Consider the following 10,286-nt stretch of genomic DNA (forward strand, 5'->3'; position numbering starts at 1 on the left):
GGGCGCCGGCCGCTTCGCTCCAAAAGGCTCTTTTCAGAGCCACCCATTTTCATGAAAGTAGCTGTTCACGTGCTGTACTGTGTATGACTCCTACTATGTTTGGGGGGCTTCTTTTCTAGTACATTAAATTCATGCTTGTTGGGTTTAGAAGTCCGTCTCTTTTCCTTTTCAGTTAAGTGATAGGATAGTTTATGCCTACTCAGGTTAGTGAAAAACGAACTGTGGTGTAGGTATGATGTGGCTTGTCGGAGAGGACTGTTCTTGAAACTGGCTTTGGTTTTGTTACGTGCAGTTGAACATGTGCACTACTACGTTAGACTGAGAAAGGCTGTGTTGATTTTCATAAACTTATTTATGCACGATAAGATAGTCGTCAGGATAAAAGCAGCAAATCTATCTTGTTACCAGTTGGCAAAACGGTAGTGGTACTTAAATATTTCATTATGTATGCTAAGAAGTGATGGCTTTTATATTTGGTTCCAACAAATCCCTCGAGTCGGTATCCTCGATTCACAAACACCTCCCTATATCATTTTATGGAAAATTCTCCCATTAGGAAAATTGAAGCTGATTTTGATAGAGAAATTAATCATTCCTGATGGTGCCTTCTTTGTGCCTTCTCTACCCCCATCAAATCCCACAAAACCTGCCTAAAATATGGTAGTAGTGATTTCCCCCCAAGAACTGTTACTTAGTTTATCCGATTTAAAGGCTATTTTCATGTATTAGGAACGAAAAATGGGTAATTTCTGAAGCAGGAAAGAGACTCGAATGCTAAAGGAGCAGAAAGCCCAATATGGTTGGCAAAGTGAAAAGGAAGTTAATTAGCTTGAGAGTTTGTTCTCAGTGTTTAAAGAACTCTTGGATTGTTTTAGGCAGGGATCTGTATAACCTTAAAAAAGATTACTCTGATTGCTTAGTGGTCATAGACCCTAGGTTGCCCACAGTAGGAGCAGAAAAAACAATTAGGAGGCTATTGTAGTGTTGTAGACTAGAGCAGTGATTCCTGAAATCTGGTCTCCAGATCAGGAGCATCAGCATTACCTGAAAAATCTATTAAAAGTGAGAATTTCAGGCCCTGATAATCTGTGTTAACAGGTCCTTTGGGTGATTCCAATGGGTGCCTACGTGTGAGAACCCCTAGGAAGTTTAGACACTTTGGATTGGAATACAGTGATGGTAATGGTGATGGTTAGCTATGTTGGAACTTGCCAAGAACAGGATTATATTTTGGAGGTAAAATTGACTCGTTTTGGTGAGGAATAAAATTATGTAAGAGCAAAACCACTAAGTTTTTGGTTTGAGCAATTAGTGCTGTGTGGGGTTTTTTGTTCTTTTAAAGATTTGTTTATTTGAGAGAGAGTGTGTGGGTGGGGTGGAGCAGTCAGGGAGGGAGAGGGAGAGAATCTCAAGCAGACTCCCTGCTGATCGGGGAGCATGAGGCAGGATTAATCCCCCAGACTCTGAGATCATGACCTAAACTGAAATTAAGAGTCAGATGCTTAACCGACTGAGCCCTCCACAATGCCTCTGAACAACTGGGGCTGTAAATCAAAATGGAATACTGGGGGGCACCTGGGTGGCTCAGCTGTTAAGTGTCTGCCTTCGGCTGGGGTCATGATCCCACTAGAGGAAAAAGTACATCCTCAGGGGAGAATCGGAGAACTGAACCAACCACTCATGGAATTCAGCCAAACTGGAAGCCCTGTTCTACCATCAGACATCCAGTTAAGCCCATTTATCTGACATACTTTCATTTAAACTAGTTTGAATCTTGAAATGTTTGAGAAATAATAACATAATTTCCCAGCATAAACAGTGATAGACCGTTTGTCCCGAAAGGTCTCAAAGAGGTTAAATGAGGTAGATAAGAAAAAAATAGAGGTGCTCCAACTGCACATTTGGACCAAGTCTCCAAGTTAAATTAAAATCAATACTTCACCAGGGCCAGAGATTAATATTACCATCCAGGAGGAATGTCTGGGATTTAAAGAAATCTGAGATTTTACTTAAAAACTTAATGTAATTCTATGACTAAAAATCTTAGTATTTGTATGAGTTTTTCAGGGCTTCCATAACAGAGGGCCAGAAACTGAGTGGCTTAAAACAACAGGAATTTGGGGTACCTGGGTGGCACAGTAGGTTAAGCCTTTGCCTTCCGCCCAGGTCATGATCTCAGGGTCCTGGGATCGAGCCCTGCCTGCATCGGGAGCTCTGCTTGGTGGGGAGCCTGCTTCGCCCTCTCTCTCTGCCTGCCTCCCTGCCTACTTGTGATCTCTCTCACTCTCTCTCAGATAAATGAATAAAATCATTTAAAACAACAACAGGGATTTATTCTGCCAGAGTTTTGGAGGCTAGGAATCTGAGGTCAAGGTGTTGCCAGGCCCGGTGCCTCTGAAGGCTCTTAAGGAGAATCCTCTGTTTTTTCCCAGCTTCTGGTAGCTCCAGCGATTTTTTTGGCATGTGACTGCATAACTCCGACCTCTGGCTCAGTTTTCTTCCTGTGTGTTTGTACATTTTCATGTTCATAGTCACATGGGATTTGGGCCCACCCTAATGACCTCATTTTAAATTGATTACAGGCAAATTTCATTTTATTGTGCTTTGCAGATAATGCATTGTTTACAAATTGAAGGCTTGCACCAACCCTATGTGGAGCGAGCCCATTGACATCATTTTTCCAACACCATTTGCTCACTCAATGTCTCTATCACATTTTGGTGATTCTTACAATAGTTCAGACTTTTCATCATTATTGTTATGGCAACCTGTGATCAGTGATCACAGCTTGCTGAAAGCTCAGATGATTGTTAGCATTTTTATCAATAAAATATTTTGTAATTAAGGTATATATATCAGAGGTTTTTTTTTTTACATAATGCTATTGCACACTTAATAAAATACAACACAGTGTAAACATAACTTTTATATGTACTGAGTAACTCAAAATTTCATCTGATTTGCTTTATTGCAATATTTGCTTTATTGTGGTGGTCTGGAACCTAACCCACTATATGTCAGAGGTATGACGACTGTACATCGCTGCAAAGACCCTATTTCCAAATAAGGGCACATTCTAAGGCCCTGGGGAGTTAGATTTCAACATATCTTTTTAGAGGACAAAATTCAATGCCTAACAGTAGTCAACAGCTGTGGTAAGCTGCACATGGCCCCCAATTACATGCACATCTAAGTCCGTAGAATCTGTGAATGTTACCTTATATGGCAAAGGGGACTTTACTGATACAATTTTGAAATAGGGAGATTATCCTCAATTATTGGGTGAGCCCCAAATGTAATCACCAGGGCCCTTATCAGAGTAAAGCAGAAAGGTCAAGGGCGGAAAACGGTGATGAAAGGAGAGAGAGATTTGAAGATGATACACACCTTTGAAGAGGAAAGAAGGTCCCCGCCTGGAAGCTGGAAAATGTATGGAAATGGAGTCTCTCCCTTAGAGCCTTTGGAGAGAGTACAGTCTTGGTTTCCACTTGGTGAAACTGATTTTATACTTCTGATCTCTAGAACTGTAAGAGAATACATGTGTGTTTTAAGCCACAAAGATTGTAATACAGTTAGTTGACCCCTGAACAACACATTTGAACTGCACAGGTCCACTTGTACACATTTTTTGGATAAATACGGCCCAGAACTCCAAATGTATGTTCCTTATGATTTTAATCACATTTTCTTCTCTTTAGCCTACTTTATTGTAAGAAAATAGTATGTGACACAAACTATGTGTTAATGACTAATGTTATCAGAAGGCCTTCCTTCCAGTCAACAGTAGACTAGTAGTCGTTTGAGGGGAATCAAAATTCATATGCAGATTTTTGACTGCTCAAGGGTCGGTGCCCCAAACCCTTTGTTGTTCAAGGATCAACTGTAGGCGGTATTGCCAGTGCCCCGGTGGAGAAGCTGAGGTCATCATCGAATCTGAAATACCTCAAGTGGATACAGAGTGGTTTACGCACTGCAGACAATGAAGTGTGTTGTTGTGGGCAATGGTGCCATTGGTAAAACATGTCTCCTGTTATACTACACAACAAACGGATTTCCACCTGCCCATGTACCGGCTGTTTTTGACAAGGATGCAGTCAGTTACGATTGGTGGAGGGCATATACTCTTGGACTTCTTGACACTGCAGGGTAAGAGGATTGTGACAGATTACGACCACTGAGTTATCCACAAACAGGTATATTTTCATCTGTTTGTCAGTGGTCTCACCATCCTCATTCGAAAATGTGAAGGAAAAGTAGGTGCCTGAGATAATGCCCCATCGTCCAAACACTCCTTTCTTGCTTGTTGGGACCCAAATTGATATCTGAGATGACCCCTCTATGACTGAGAAACTTGCCAAGAACAGACAGGAGCCTATCATTCCAGAGACGGTTGAAAAGCTGGCCCGGGGATCTGAAGGCAGTCAGGTGTGTGGAGTGTTTTGCACTGGCACAGAAAGGCCTAAACAATGTATTTGACGAAGCAACATGGGCTACCTTGGAGCTTGCCGGACCAGAGAAGAGCCGCCGGTGTGTGCTGCTGTGAACGTCTCTCCAGAGCCCTTTCCCTACGGATGGTGTCAGCATCATACTAAAAGCAATTTTAAATCAAACTCAAGGTAAAGATTAAAAATCATTTTTGCAATAATGACAAATATCTGCACCTACCCACATGCACTCATGTGAGACAAGGCCCGGACGTATGGTTCCCTTACCCCTTTCTAATTTGAGTAATTCTGTATTATCAGAAGAGTGATTAGTACTAATTAATGTTTTGTCATTTGTTTAAAAGCAAGGCATGCTTGTGATGACTCTAGCAGATTAATGTGGGATTTTGAATTTGCTTCCAGGCTCCATCCACTCTGGAGAATGATCTGGGACATTTAATTTTGTTTGTTTGTTTGTTTCTGGTTTTGGTAGGGACAGCGGGGTGGGGTACAGGAGTGTGTGTGTGGGGGGGGTGTTTTTATTTAGTCATGTTTTTTAAATTCATTAACCATTGGACAGCCCTTAAGGGGAAGAGGACGGATTGATTCCACATTCCACTTCCTAGATCTAGTTTAGAAAAGTTGTTCTTTACCTCGTGCTCTTAGGAAGGAGTATAGTAAATGCCTCATTTAAAAACGTACTCCTTCAGGGGTGCCTAGGTGGCTCAGTGGGTTAAAGCCTCTGCCTTCGGCTCAGGTCATGATCCCAGGGTCCTGGGATCAAGCCCCACATCAAGCCCCGCATCGAGCCCTGCGTTGAGCCCCACATCGAGCCCCGCATCGAGCCCTGCATCGAGCCCCGCATCAAGCCCCGCATTGGGCTCTCTGCTCCGGGTCAGGGGAGCCTGCTTCCCGTTCTCTCTCTCTCTCTGTGTGTGCGTCTCTGCCTACTTGTGATCTCTATCCAAAAAACAAACAAACAAACAAAAAACCCTCAAAAAGAACCACAACCCACTCCTTTTTGAAAGTTGCCTTTTCTCTCTACCCTTGAGTAGGTCCAGTATTTGATGAAACTCACGAAAGTGGGTGGAACGTGTCTTGCCCCTCCTCTCTTCTAGGATGCACACTCTATATGTGACTGTGACTTTCAAGGAAATTTGTTTGCCATTTGCTGATTTTTTTTTAAGTTAATTTCTTCTTTCACTGGTAAATGAAGAAAAGTATTGTGTCTTTGGAAGTACACCAAATGGATTGAGTACGTAATTAAAAAACATTTTTTTCCCCTGTCAGTCATTGTCTTACATGCTTAGCAGAGATCTCCAGCCTAATAGTGTACAATACGGTGTTCCTAGAAAACAGCTGAAGACCTGGTAAATCAAGGAAATGTGAGGGGTGGCGCTAGGAGACAGATCTTTGGAATGATGCACATCCTCTTTCAAGCTGGGAGGATGAAGAAGCTGGGGGTGTGGATGGGGTGGGGAGAACATTTAACAACATGAGACCAGTCAGGGGAATCCCCTTGTTTCTGTTTTGCATATGAGGAACCCTAGAGTAGCTAGTTGAGGGCTCTAATTTAATTTAAAAAAATCATGGAGTCTTAAGACTCTTTGTGAGTGTTAATAGGAATTTTATCCACTTATTTTGGTTGCAGTTTCCAATTTTTTAAAAAAATGTTTGGGTAATTTTCTCCATCTTCCCCTAATCCTAATTCTTGTAGATTGATTACTGTTGAACCAATGCTTTCTCATGTCCCTATTCTATGTATATGCATTCTTTTCAGATGCAAATTAATAACAAATAATAAATAACAAATTAACAAATAAAAAACCCTTCACCAAAAAAAAAAAAAATCAATTGTAATTTGTTACAACTGCAAAGACTATTTCCACTTAGGCCATGGAAACTAATACAACAGCTATATATAGGATTTTTTTCACCATTAAAGAAATTTGAATATGGATTGTATATAACTTAATATTAAGTCAGTATTAAATTTGTTGTATGTAATAATGGTATGTAGTCATATAGGACAATGTATTTCTAAAGGAGAAATGCTAAAGTATTTAGGGAGAAATGTCAGAATGTTTGCAACTTATTTTTAAATTATTCAGAAAATGTGTAAGTGTGCATGAAAAGTGATAAAGCAAATGCAGCAAATTGTGACAATTAGTGAATCTAGATGAAGATATGGTTGAAGATCTACTTTTTTTTTCAATTTTTCTATAGGTTTGAACTCCCCCTTCTTGAGAAATTTTTTTAAAAATTGTGATTAAAGACTTTAAGTACGACAGAAACAGCTTTCATAGACATTATCATCCATTTTATTTTTGCAATAAAACAAATCTATGTTAACTGATACACTTTCATCAAGAACGATTTTTCATCTCCTTAAAGGGCTTATGTATGTTTGAGAATGATCATCCATCTACTAACTAGAACTCTGAATGTTATCTCTTGCTCATCATACTTGCTCTACTCATTAAAGATTACAGTGACTTGGGGCGCCTGGGTGGCTCAGTGGGTTAAGCCTCTGCCTTCAGCTCAGGTCATGATCTCAGGGTCCTGGGATCAAGCCCCTCATCGGGCTCTCTGCTCAGCGGGAGCCTGCTTCCCCCTCTCTCTCTGCTTGCTGCTCTGCCTACTTGTGATTTCTGTCTGTGAAATAAATAAAATAAGACCTTTAAAACAAACAAAAAAAAGATTATAGTGACTTATGTGATTGCACTAGTCTAAGGATGCTCCAATTACATGGGCTTAGACATTTAGTTATTCTCTCTTCTAAAGTCTGAGGTTGAAGATGAAGTTGCATAGGGGAGTTTAGTCAAATTTGGTCTCAGTAGACCAAAGCTAAGTCATTTCCAGGAAGAGAACACATCTTGACATGTTCTAGTGAGCGATTTTAAGTGCTTTCGGAAAGAGACGGCAGATCATCTACAAAAGAGCAAGAACCAGACTTTCCACCCCCAACCCCTTTCTCTTCCCTGAACTCCAGATTATCATATTTCATATTCCCATTTGGGAATTTGGTCTTTCCTATCTGATTCCTACTTGATATTTCCACTCAGCTAGCTACCAGGAGTCTCACAATTTTGTCCGAAACAGTATTTTTGGATTTCTCCCTCCAAACTTACTCATCACTCATGTCAGTAAATAGCAGCTCTTTCTGAATGCTCTGTCCAAAAACCCGCAATTAATCCTTTATTCTTCTCCCGTCATAACCTACCTTCAGCTCATCAGTTTCAATTAAAATATGTCTTCACTACTTCTCAGATCTCCAGTGATACCACCTATCTCTCTCCTACTACTACTCTTGCTCTCCTATAGTTTATTTTTTAACATAGCATCCTGGATGAGCTTTAAAAAAACAAGTCAAATAATGTCGTTACTCTGATCAAACTCTCCAAAGGCACTCCAACTCACTTGGAATAAAAAACAAAATCTTTGCGATGGCCTATGAAGCCTCTCTATGGCTTACGTGGTCTGACCTTCAGCTACCTCCCTGATCTCTTCTCCCTGCAGATATTCTCTTTGCTTGCTGTGTTTCAGCCGTACTAGCATTGCTTATTCCTTGAACTCCCCAAACTTGTGCCTGCCCAAGGCCTTTGCACTTGTTACCCAATTCTTAGAATCCACTTCTCCAAGGTAGGCTATGGCTCACTATCCTATCTATTCAGGCCTTTGCTCAAATATTAAGTGATCAAACCTGTTGTCCACACTGGATTCCATATTCTGTATACTCCATAGTACTTATCATTCCCTGATTATAGTATATTTCTTTCATTTACTTCTTTTCAGCATTTACCAATGAACACATAGCTTTATGTGGACAGGGACTTTTTCTTCTCTGTTTACTGCTGCATCCCCAGCATGTTTCATTTATCTGAGGGTGCAAAATATGGTCCCCCACCCTTGCCTTTATTGCAGGAAGTGGTGTGCACCAATACTCATGGTGGAGCCTGAACAGATGTCTGTTTTGTTTTCACACTTGTAAGTGTAAATTTTGATTCCAAAGGGAATTATTGATGGATAATATAGTTACACTGAGTCACCTCCACCTTTAAGAATTAGCTGTTTTTGCTTTCCTACTCAATATTTGTAGAATCCTCAGAACCAAATAGTGGTGACTCCCTCCCCAACATGTAATTACAGCATTTGCCCAACATCCTGTGTGCCTCTTAAAATGTTTTCATTATATTACTACCCTGTAAACTCAAACCTCCCCCTATTTTCTTTTCTCCTTCCCATTTCCACACTTCAGCGTCCTGCCTAATCTCTTAGTAGATTCAAGCAAAGGCACGTGTAAAAGCAGTAAGATGTTTCCTGGGGTCTAACCATTGGAAAGAAGGGATGGATTCAGTAGAATACTAGGAAATAAGTTACTGTTTTTTAATTGGGCAGGGCAGACAGGAGGCAATAAAAATCATGCTGGATGATCATATTTGGATTTTATGTGGGTACATGAGAAAAAAAAGAGTATACACAAGGGGATGAGCGAGGACACCTGCAGTGCACTTAACATTTTTTTCCAGGAAGTTTTAGTTTTACATCTTTATTTTAGTACCTTATTTTCTGTTCTCACTTGACCTCTTTAAAATGTGTTTTCAAACACTAATGAAGGTAGAAAGGCAAAGTCTTATGCTGTATTTAGTGCCCTGAATTAATGAGGGGATATATGAAACTAATTTTCTTTGTAGTATTGTAAAGAGTTCTGGGAAAGGACAGTTTAGGAAAAAGGAATAACTGGGTGGTGACTGAAAACTCCAACAGGTTCTTACCAACTAATATGGCAACTATATAGACAGTATGTCAGTGGTTATCAAATATTTATCACCTGGAATGTCCCAGAGGTTGTCCATCCTTGCCTCTCCCCCTCAGTGCCTGTGATCTGGGTTCAGTGGAAATGTGTGGCTTTAGGGATAAACAGACTGATTCAGGGTCGAATGGCCTCAAATATTAGGAAACACTGCTTTTAAACATCCAGTCTCAAAAATAGAGAAAGCCCTTTTTTATTCTCTAATATTTAGTGCTTCTATTTCAGAGAGGAAGAAAACACAACTGTTCCAAGAAAGTGACAAACATTTTTCAGACTTAAAAGTTTTAGCAATGTTGAGTTCCTGGACATTTTATGATTAGCAGGCCCCGGTTCTGGAAATCCCTGAGAATCTATAAACCCTCTTTCCTTCCTTCCTTATCCAGATTATAAAATATCAAAATTACAACTATGGGGAATTGTGTAACTTCTTAACACCTGGGCAAAAATGGTCTATTACAGATTATAAGTGCCCTTTATATTATCTGACAATTTAACATCTCCAATTTGAGAAGAACGTACTGACTCAGTGTACCTGAAGGGAATACTAAACTGGGACAGGAGAGGTATGTAAACTAGAAATTACTTACGACAGAATCCAGATACAGAGATACACGAAAAGGAAAGAGGTTCTGGAGGTGGTTTCAAAAGCATTGCTTCGCATTTATAACACATGAATTTTCCACAGCAAGGAAAATGCAGTCACAAAAGTACAATCCCAACTAATTGCTTTACAGTAAACACTCCTTAACACTAATTTCCACAATCTTTGAGACGTTGACAGCCACGCATCGCTAACCGTTTGTTAGAGGTGTTACTTTCCAGAATGAATACACCTACTCTACACCTAGCTCTCCACCATGCAGAAAATCAGGACTCATCTTGGGTTCCTTTCTGGTTCTCCAAAGGAAAAGACTGATATTGCCTAAGGAGATAAAACTAAGTGCTATAAAAAGAGAAGTTTTGAATATAAATAAAGAAAAAACAGCTTCTTTTACGGAGAAGATGGGTGGCTCTGAAAAGAGCCTTTTGGAGCGAAGCGGCCGGCGCCC

General features: G+C 40.3%; 1 pseudogene; it reads left to right on the forward strand.

Moving 5' to 3' along the window:
* Window positions 1–3,976: 3,976 nt before the first annotated feature.
* LOC116863545 lies at window positions 3,977–4,726 on the forward strand (annotated as a pseudogene).
* The last annotated feature ends 5,560 nt before the right edge of the window (window positions 4,727–10,286 follow it).

Source organism: Lontra canadensis, unplaced genomic scaffold (genome assembly GCF_010015895.1).
Source record: "Lontra canadensis isolate GAN:19392208 unplaced genomic scaffold, GSC_riverotter_1.0 scaffold1576, whole genome shotgun sequence".
Taxonomy (NCBI): Eukaryota; Metazoa; Chordata; class Mammalia; order Carnivora; family Mustelidae; genus Lontra; species Lontra canadensis.